The sequence below is a fragment of the Capricornis sumatraensis genome, chromosome 1 (assembly GCF_032405125.1).
Source record: "Capricornis sumatraensis isolate serow.1 chromosome 1, serow.2, whole genome shotgun sequence".
Classification (NCBI taxonomy): domain Eukaryota; kingdom Metazoa; phylum Chordata; class Mammalia; order Artiodactyla; family Bovidae; genus Capricornis; species Capricornis sumatraensis.
Genome location: NC_091069.1, coordinates 48,933,428 through 48,944,222, shown reverse-complemented (window position 1 = coordinate 48,944,222; position 10,795 = coordinate 48,933,428). Strand labels below are relative to the sequence as shown.

General features: G+C 36.1%; 1 pseudogene; it reads right to left on the bottom strand.

The window, feature by feature from the left end:
* Positions 1-8,166: 8,166 nt before the first annotated feature.
* On the bottom strand, positions 8,167-9,376 carry LOC138092831 (zinc finger protein 322-like; annotated as a pseudogene).
* Positions 9,377-10,795: the final 1,419 nt, after the last annotated feature.

Genomic DNA, 10,795 nt, shown 5'->3' with positions numbered 1-10,795 from the left:
TTTTCTATTTGGAACCAGTCTGTTGTTCCATGTCCAGTTCTAACTGTTGCTTCCTGACCTGCATACAGATTTCTGAAGAGGCAGGTCAGGTGGTCTGGTATTCCCATCCCTTTCAGAATTTTCCACAGTTTAGTGTGATCCACACAGCCAAAGGCTTTGGCATTGTCAATAAAGCAGAAATAGGTGTTTTTCTGGAACACTCTTGCTTTTTTGAAATGATGTTCATATCATCTCTAATGTTATTGTCATTAATTATGATCTTCTTTATCTTTTTACTTGTACTATACAATAGCATCTAAGCCAGTAGAGAGACATTGCCAGTCTCTCCCAGCTAATATTGCATTTGTATGACATTTTATAACTTTTAAAATGTCTTCATATGTATTATTTAATTCTTGTGGCAATTCTATTCATTCAATATGCAGTTAGGGTCACTGTGCAAAAGTTAAACAGTTACCTTCTCACAGCTAGTAACTTATTTGTCATCAAATTGTGCTTTACCCATCTTCTTTTTCAAGAGGACTCTAGCTTTTATCTTTTTACCTGAAATATAATTGATTTAAAACATATTAGTTCAGATATATAACAGTGATTTTATATTTTATAGAACATGCTTCATTTAAAGTTACTACAAATCAATGGCCATATTTCCCAGTGCTGTTTAATATATCCCTGTTGCTTACATATTTTGCACATAAAACTTTGTATCATCTAATCTCATAACCCTATCTTGACCTCCCTCCTACCCTCTCCCCAGTGACAACAACTAGCTTGCTGTTTCTATCTGGGAGTTTGTTAGTGTTATTGATATTTGTTTGTTTTACTTTTTAGATGTTGAAAATAAATAGTAACAAAGAGTAATAGTGTTTCTCTGACTTATTTCACAAACAACAACAACAAAAGCTCTCTAGGACCATTCACATGGTTGCAAAAACAACAATTTTCTTTTTCATTTTTTAAGTGACTGAGTAATATTCCTTTGTACATATATACCAGATCTCCTTTATACTTTCATCTTTTGATAGACATTTAGGTCGCTTACATATCTTAACTATTTGAAATAATTAGCTATAAACATTGGAAAGCATGTATTTTTTCAAAATTGTGTTTTTGTTTTCCTTGCATTCATACTCAGAAGTGGAACTGCTGGATCATATGCTAGTTCTATTTGTAATATTCTGAAGAAACTCCATGTGTTTTCCATAGAAAATGTGCCAATTTACATTCTGAACAGCTGTACAAGGGTTTCCCTTGTTCCACCACCTTGCCAAAGTTTCTTATTTGTGTTCTTTTTGATGAAAGACATTCTAATAGCTGTGAAGTAGTGTCTCAATGTGTTTTGTTGCTGTTGTTTTAGAAAGATTTAGAGATTGACTGTTTTATTTTCTAAACAGAAAGCAGATGGAGCTCCAACTCAGCACCTTGTGGGCTTCTTGTCTCTCTCTGTGCCCTCAATGAGGTTTTGGTTTGCATTTTTTTATGATTAGCAATATTTAGCACCTTTTCATGTGCCTGTGAGTCATCTTCATGTCTTCTTTTGGAAAAGTGCCTCTTGGGTCTTCTGTCTATTTTTTAATCAGTTTTTTTTTTTTTTAATCAGGTTTCCTGAGCTGCTTTCATATTTTGAATATTATTGTATATTTTCGATGACAATATCATTTGGAAATGTTTTCCCATTCAGTAGGTTGTCTTTTCATTTTTATGATGGTCTTATTTCTTGTTCAAAAGCTTTTAAGTTTAATTTGTTAAACTAAACTCCGATTTGTTTATTTTATTTATTTTGCCTTAGGAGACAGATCTACAGAATCAGTGCAATGATTTATGTCAAAGAGTGTTCTGTTTATGATATCTTCCACTAATTTTACGGTTTTAAGTCTTACTTTGAGATCTTTAATTCATTTTGAGGGCATTTTTGTACCTGGTATAAGGAAAGGTTCTGGTTTCATTATTTTACAAGGATCTATTCAGTTTTCCCAATACAACTATTGACAAGGATATTTTTTCTCCATTTTATATTCTTGTCTCCTTTGTCATATGTTAATTACCTGTAGTGTTTGGATTTGTTGTTTGGGTCTTTATTCTCTTTCACTGATCTATGTGACTGTGCTTTTTGTCAATGCCATGCTATTGTGATTACTGCAGCTTTGTAATATAGTCTAAAGTCAGAGAGCATGATGCTCAAGGCTTTCTTTCCTATGTCCCTATGTCCCTGTATCCTGTGTCCATGATATAAAAATTTAATAGAAATTTGAATATTATTTTTCAAGTATTTTAAAAATATTTTCTTTTCCTAAGAACACATTATGATTCAGGAGAGATATAAAAAGGATCTGAATTAGGAATATAACATCAGGGATCAAACGAATAAGGGAGCTGGAAAAGACAAGTAAGAAATACAATTTTTAAAATGTGACACATGAGTTTACGTGAGAATCAAAGAGGTCAAATGAGAAAATGACTCTTCACAGTTTGAATCTAAGTAGGGGCTTTCCAACACACAAATGCTACTAACAGAAATAGACAATTAGATATGTTAACACATTTTAATCAAAAGAAACTGAATAGCTAAAAAAAGGTAATGTGAAAAAAATTATAAAAGACATAAAACTTTTGTAGGATAAATAATAGAAGGCAAGAATATATAAAAACGGAGTATTACTTTAGTACTATGACCATGTAATGTGGAAAGTGAAGTTGCTCAGTCGTGTCTGACTCTGTGATCCCATGGACTGTGGCCAGCCAGGCTCCTCCATCCATGGTATTTTCCAGGCAAGAATACTGGTGTGGGTTGCCATTTCCTTCTCCAGGGGGTCTTCCCAAACCAAGGATTGAACCCAGATCTCCACTTTGCAGGCAGACTCTTTACAATCTGAGCCACCAGAGAATCCCTCTGTGACCTAGTACACCCATATAAGTTGTCTCTTAAAGGGGGTTTTTACACTGCTATTAAATTAGAAGGAATGAGGCCTGTTAAGTGAACAAAGAAGAGTTTTCCTCAAGGAAGGAGCAATATCCTCAGGTTGTGAAGGAACCTGTAATGTTCAAATAATAGAAAGAAATTTGGGAAGGCTGGAGGACACAGAACAGAGGGAAGAATTGGAAGTGGTCAGGGAGTTGGAGATCAGGTGAAAAGAATGAGTTTTATTTCTGTTGTAATGGGTAGCTATTTTGAGCTTAAGATTCGTACCTGGTAAATAATATGATCATAGTCTGTATTAATAAAAAACAATTTATTTCATTAAAAAATATCTCTTCTGTGTAAAGGTGAGTTATAGTGGCACAAAAATTGAAGTATTAAAGACTGATTCAGAAGATTTTGTAAACATCCAGGAGAGAATTGATGAGAAGTCACACCTCAGAGATGCTCAGCATCTCCAATCATCAGGAAGGTGCAACTAAAAACCACAGTGAGACAGCACCTCACACCTGTTAAAATGGCTATTATCAAAAAGCTAAGAGACACTAAATGGGGATGATGTGAAGAAGAAACTCTGAAAACTCTAGTGAGGAACCAAAGAAACTCTAGTGAACTGGTGATGGAAATGTAAATTGGGTCAGCCACTGTGGAAAACAATACTGTTGCTCTTTAGTTGCTAAGTCATGTCCAATTATTTTGCCACCCGATGGACTGTAACGCCCCACACATCTCTGCCTATGGGATTTCCCAGGTAAGAATATTGTAGTGGGTTGCCACTTCCTTTCTCCTGGCAATTTTTCTGAAACAAGGAGCGACCTCATGGCTCCTGCTGTGTCTCCTGAATTGCAAGTGGATTCTTTACCACTAAGCCACCAGGGAAGCACTGGAAAACAGTATATAGACCCTCTCCCCCTGGAAAATTACTACTATCAAATGACACAGAAATGCTGGTTCTGGACATACATCCAAAGGAAATGAAATCACCATTTATCACTATCACTATTGGTAGCTTAAGGTAGGTATTAGAGAAAAAAAAAAAAAAAAGCATTATATCCACAAATGTCATGGAATAACCTAATTCCACATGATAATGCAAATATTATTACCTAACAATGTAAAGGTAGCATTAGATACATTTAATAAGTTTAATAATAGAAATACAGAACTTAAGAATCAAAAGTCTCTGATTAATTGGTCCTCAGTTCTTCCTGAATAAACGTAAACACCTAGAAGAACTTTTAGATAATTGTAAGACTTGGCCATTGGCCTCCCGTCTCTGCTCCAGAAATTGGGATTTAAATAGTTGAGCATTTTTTAGAGTTCTCCACAGTACTTTATACTATACACCCAAGTTTGAGAACAACTGCCTTCAGACATTGCTCCACAACTCTGAATTGTGTTATTTCTCCTCAATATTTTAACCTCTGTCAGATTCGATCTGAGCTTCTATTCACACTTTTCTATAGCACTATGCTTCTTATATGAATCTGTCTCTAGGATTCTTGAAAGCATATGGTACATAAGATAGATGAACAGAAATACTCCCTGATTTCTATGGAAATTTAGAGATTTTGAAAATATATCATTTATGACATTATAATATATTAAGAATTCCCTCAACTTATAAATACTAGTGATTTGTGATCCTGTTGGACTTCATTTATTTTACAAATGTTTAGCTATTCCTTTCCATGATTCAGATGTGACTTCAAACCATGCTTGAAGGGAAGAAAATGCATAGCTGCAGTGTTTTATTGCAGTACCAAAGCCATTCAACACAGTGATTGCCTTTCTGTATTACTTATTATTATATACTACTATATATACATATATATATATATATATATATATATATGAATTTTCTGCTATTGAATAAGAAAACGTCTCTCTTTGGTTGCGTGTTCCCACATATCATGTATCCTGATAATAATAAATCTGTTTTCTCTCAACATTCTTCTGTGAATTGATTTAGTTTTATGTAGCAGGACATTTAAACAGACTTTTCAATTCATATAACATGTATCATTATAAGTGTAATTGAAATAACAAGTCTGTGAGACGCCTTAAGATTTCAAGACCATATTTGCAGGGTACAGAGCTATCAAATTAGGACAGAAAAATTTTCTTTTTCCTTGGGGTTGCTGTTTGCAAAGGTAAATTTTTATGTCAGTATTTAAACATATTGGTGTTAATAAAGATGAAAAACCTGATTACTTTCTATCAACTATTATGTCTATATTCATAAAGTTGTAAACAATTATTTATGTGACACACCCATGTGAATTGTCAAGTGCAATAACTCTTATAAAACTAGGGTTTGAAACTGCCAGGAGTTCCTTGAAATGGCAAAGTGTTTTTAAGCAAACAGAGACATTAAAAGAGAAGACATATTTTAATAAACTATTCAGATATGATAGCTATCATATGCACATTATGGTCAGTCACGGATTAGACAAAGAAAGATGTGCAAATAATGTTTTCAGAAAATTATTCTCTGAAAATAAAATTAAGGAAGTTTCTTCTAAGTAACTGAAAGTGAAAGTCACTCAGTTTTGTCCAACTCTTTGCAACCCCATGAACTGTAGCCCACCAGTTCCTCTATCCATGAAATTCTCCAGGCAAGAATACTGAAGTGGGTAGCCATTCCCTTCTCTCAGGGGGTCTTCCCAACCCAGGGATCAAACCCAGGTCTCCCACATTGCAAGAATATTTTTTACCATCCGAGCCCAAGGATGGTAAAGCCCAGGAAAGCCCAAGAATACAGGAGTGGGGAGCCTATCTCTTCTCCAAGGGATCTTCTAGATCCACAAATTGAATCAGGGTCTCCTGCATTGCAGGCAGATTCTTTACCAGCTGAGGTACATAAATCTGTTTTTTTTTTTTGATAATATGGCTCATCTGAATGGGATCTGAGTGAATTCATTTGGTCCCTTTTAATATGATATTTCTATTTTAGCTGATTTCTGCAATTCATTTAATAAATGATAGGAGACAATTTCCCATAAGTAGCTCATATTTCTGCATGTCTTGCAAGCAAAGACATTGACAGTCTACAGCAGAGTAGCTATCTTTTTAACGACAGTTGCATAATATACAAAGACCTTTGGGAAATAAAGATCAAGTCTTCTAGAGGGCAGATATGTTTGCGGTCCAAGAAAATATAGTAACACCTTCTGGGACAGTAGTAGGGCATGTTTGCTTGAAACCTCTTGTAAAAGATTAAGGCTTTAAATTCAATATTCTTTAGCTTGGAGAAGTCTGAATGATTTTCTAGGCAGCTTCTACCTAGAACCAACTGCTTCTCTTTCCTAGAAGCCCCTCAACATAAAATCATCACATTGAATTGGCCAGGAGAGATGAATGTGTTATCTTATTATTGATCTCCTAGAATCTAGGCAGAGATGGCTACCTGGAAAAAAACATAAAAATAAAAAAATGTTAGGTACTGTGAGAAATAAAAGTGGAGGATGAATTCAATGTAAGAAACCCAAACTGGATACTATCTCTGAAAAATGCCTTCATAATTTTAAAAGGATAGTTTGTGTTTAAGTTTGATATTGATATTACCATGTATTATCTGGTCACTCTAGGCTGAATTATTATTTTGAATATTTTCTTAATTTATCATCTAGACTTTTCCAACTATAGAATTTTGTCATCTACAAAGAGTAATAATAGTTCAAAAGAGGAAGAAAATATATATGCCTACCTTCTTTCTCTCTTTAAACTAGTAAAACCAAAACAACATTAAACAATAGTGATTGAAATAGCCATTCTTGATTAATTCATCTTTAAATCGTGTTGTTTCCTGAGTCAATCAATTAAAAGTGCCTTCAATCCAAATAATAAGAAAATTTTGGCAGCTTGATGAATTTAGTAATATATTACATTTTTATTACAAATATTAAGAATAACAATGAAATAATAATGCATATTGAATAAGAGCTCCATACTTGGTATGAAAACACATTATAAAACCACTTAAAATAAGTCATTTTGATAGTGGCACAGGAATAGACTTGATTTTTTAAGGATATTATAATGTGTGGTAATTTTTATAGAAGAAATAAAAAACAAATATAAGAATTGCTCATTTAAGTAATATTATAAAGTCAACTGGCCAACCCTAATAATATTCTTTTTTTTTTTTTTTCAATTACAGTCCTTTCTTTTATTGGAGTTTCAAATTTTAAAAACTGAAAGTAAAGCAATCATTCAGTGGTTCAGATAAAACAAAAGCATCTTTACCTGAGTTACCCATCAGGCCTACTCTGACCTGCCCTAGCTCTTCCCAGAACAAGTTTCTGGGTATCTAAACAAAATGGTTTGCATGTCGACTCCATTAAAATTCATCAATACTACAGGGGTCAACTAACTATGAGAACAGTTCTCATACCTATTAAATGTACACAGTCCACAGTGAGACCTCTATAGAGGTCTACAAAATGCTCTCCAGAGTAGTTTCTTTGGGGCCCAATAAGGTAGAGATTTCCTGCAAGGATTTTTTTCCCCCAGACGTAGGGTTATTTATAGGGTCTTTCACTTATACAAGTTCCCTGGTGTACAAGAACTGATCATTGACAGAAGTTTTTCTCATTCAGAGAATTCATAAGGTCCTTCATCAGATTTTTTTCGGGGGGAGGGTTTTGCAAACCCAAGAAGGCTCTCCACTTAATGCTTTTGCCACATTCAAGGCAAATACAAATTTTCACCTGTATGGCTTCTCTGATAGGTAATAAAGTCACAGTTATGTTAAGAGGCTTTTTTCACAACTGTTGGGGTTTCTTTCCAGTGGAGCTTTCTGACGTCCAATGAGGCGTGCATGCTGTCTGAAGCACTGTTTCACAGGGCATTACAAAAATATCATCCTCTGATCTGAATTATCTTGGAATGAGGAGAGGTGAGCACTGCTAGAGAGCTTTCTCACATTCACCGAACTTATAAGTTTCCCACCTATATAAATCCTCTTGTGGGTGATCAGACATGAGCTTGGACTGAGGTTTTCCAAAAACTCAGAGCATCTGTAAGGTTTCTCACTGTAGTGATTGATACGGTTCTGTAAAGACAGCTCTCTGGTCAAACCATTTCTCAAGTTCCTACAACTACAGATTTTCCGGTCCCCAATAAAGTCTGAGCTCTGAGGAAAGTCTGAGGCTTGCTTTGAGATCTTCATCTTAAGTGAGTTCTCTTACATTGTAAATACATTCTTTTTTTTTTTTTTTTTAATGGTATAACAACTTCTTGCCTGGTCAAGACATCTGTGAGGCTTCTGATACATGGGGAGGGCTGAGCTCAAGACCTTTCTCAGCCACATTACAGAAATATGGTTTTTCACCAATGTGGGTTGTCTGATGTTGAAGAAGGGCTGAGCTCTGATGAAAGGTTTTATCACAGACACTGTATTTATAATGCAGCTCCTCTGTCTGAGTTCTCATTTTCTGTTAGGCAACAAAGTCCATGCCTAAGAGGAAGCCACTCTCACATGCAGACCACTGATGTGGTTTCTCTTCCATGTGAATTCTTTGATGCACAATAAGGTCTGAACTACAGCTGAAGCTCTTCTCATATTCAAGGCATTTAAAAGTGTGAGTGTGAGTTGCCTGGTGCCTAATGAGGTTGGCACTCTGGGTAAAACTTCTCATACATTCCAAGCATTTATACGGCTTCTCACCTGTGTGGACTCTCTGGTGTACAATAAGGTCTAGATTTCTGGCCAAAGCATTTCTCACAGGCACCACACTTATAGGGCTTCTCCCCAGTATGTACTCTTTTATGAACAATGAAGACTGACCGATATTGGTAACTTTTCTCACACTTATTACATTTGTAGGGTCTTTCACCAGTGTGAGTTCTCTGGTGGCTAATAAGATTGGATTTCCCACTAAAAGCTTTTTCACACTCCAGACACTTAAAGAGTTTCTCACCCATGTGAGTTCTTCGGTGCCTTATGAAGTTTGTACTACGGATGAAGCATTTATCACACTCACTACACAGATATTGTTTCTCACCTGTATGGCTTCGCTGGTGGACAAGCAGATCAGAGCTCTGACCAAAATTCTTGCCACAGATATCACATGTATAGAATTTTTTACCTGCATGCGTTCTCTGGTGTCCTGAAAGGGCTGAGTGATGCTAAAAGCTCTTCTCACATTTGCTACATTTATAAGGTTTCTCATAACTGTGGATCCTCTGATGTGAAATAAGATCTGAGCTTTGGATGAAGGTTTTCTCACACATATCACATCTATAAGTTTTCTCCCCAGTGTGGGTTCTCTCACACATAATAAGAGCTAAGTTTTCACAAAAGTTTTGTTTACATTCAAGGCACTTGTATATCTGATCATCTATTTGAGTAATCTCATGCACATGAATAAAAATCTTTTTACCCTTCTGAGGGCATACATGATATATTTTCCTTTTTTGAGTTCTCTGATTATATCTCTCTTCTGAAGTGTACATTTTCTATGGCTCTCTCCTAGGGAGTTTTCCACTGGTCTTCCTGACCCATCATTTTCTGCATAGTCATTTTCTCAATAAGAACTTGAAAGATACATCTGTCTTAGGCCTTTCAGTCATGTGCAGTCTCTCTTTACAAGTTTCCAGCATCACATGCACTTGTTCTTTATGTGGTATTTACAACCCATAACAAGAAAGACTCAAGACTGTCTTCCTTTTGGCTCCAAAAGGTCTCCAGTCCATAGTTATTAACAATACTCAATTCTTCCCTCTCCTGGGAGGCCGACGAGAGCCAGGAGCATCCTTGTTTGTGCGGCTGGGCAAGGGTAGCTGGGGCCAGGGCATCCAGTGTGTGATTTAAGGGCCAACAAGTCCAGCTAGCTTCCCGAGCCCTTTCAGCCTGGCTGGGAAGCCATAATATTTCAAAATTAATTATCTTTGACTGAAATATCCAATTTTCATCAACTTTTATTTCAACTATTCTCCCATGAACACAGAATAAGTTTTTAAAGATGTTCAATTTTAGCATTGTTTGCAATAGAAAAACTGGGGCAGGAAAAAAGGCAGAACACAAACCTTAAAAGAATGATTTAGCCATTGAAAACAGAACATTAATTGGTTAGAATCAGGTAGGTACAACACAGCAGATGATTGACTTCCACTAGACCTTGGGCTGCAGTATATATTCATTGCAATACATTAATGAGCTATCTGACATATTCACCAAGGCCAACCTTAAAAGGCCAAAAAGTGGGTGGTGGCCCAGTTCCTGGAAATCCCTGATGATTCCCTAAAATAGTTGGAATAATCCTCCTACTCATTAGCCTATGAAATGACAGCCCATGAAAAATAATCACCACTTATTTGGGGGATTCTAAAGGAGATCAGCCCTGGGTGTTCTTTGAAAGGAATGATACTGAAGCTGAAACTCCAATACTTTGGCCACCTCATGAGAAGAGTTGACTCATTGAGAAAAGACTGATGCTGAGAGGGATTAGGGGCAGGAGGAAAAGGGAACAACAGAGGATGGGATGGCTGGATGGCATCACTGACTCGATGGACGTGAGTCTGAGTGAACTCTGGGAGTTGGTGATGGACAGGGAGGCCTGGCGTGCTGCGATTCATGAGGTCACAAAGAGTCGGATACGACTGAGCGACTGAACTGAACTAAGCTGAACTGACTTCTTCAATGACCCACAATCTGAGGAGTATGTATCTCCCTGAATAAAGCACCTTTCACTTTATTATGTCTTGCTCTTGAATTCTTCTCTGTGAGAAGTCAAGAATCCCCACTTGGCCACCATCCCAGGGACTTACCTGAGTTCTAAGATGCGACCATTCTTTTTCACCTCACTCTGTTTCATGCAACAAAATCTAAACAAATAACAGAAATTAACCTAAATAATCATGAATAATTTAACT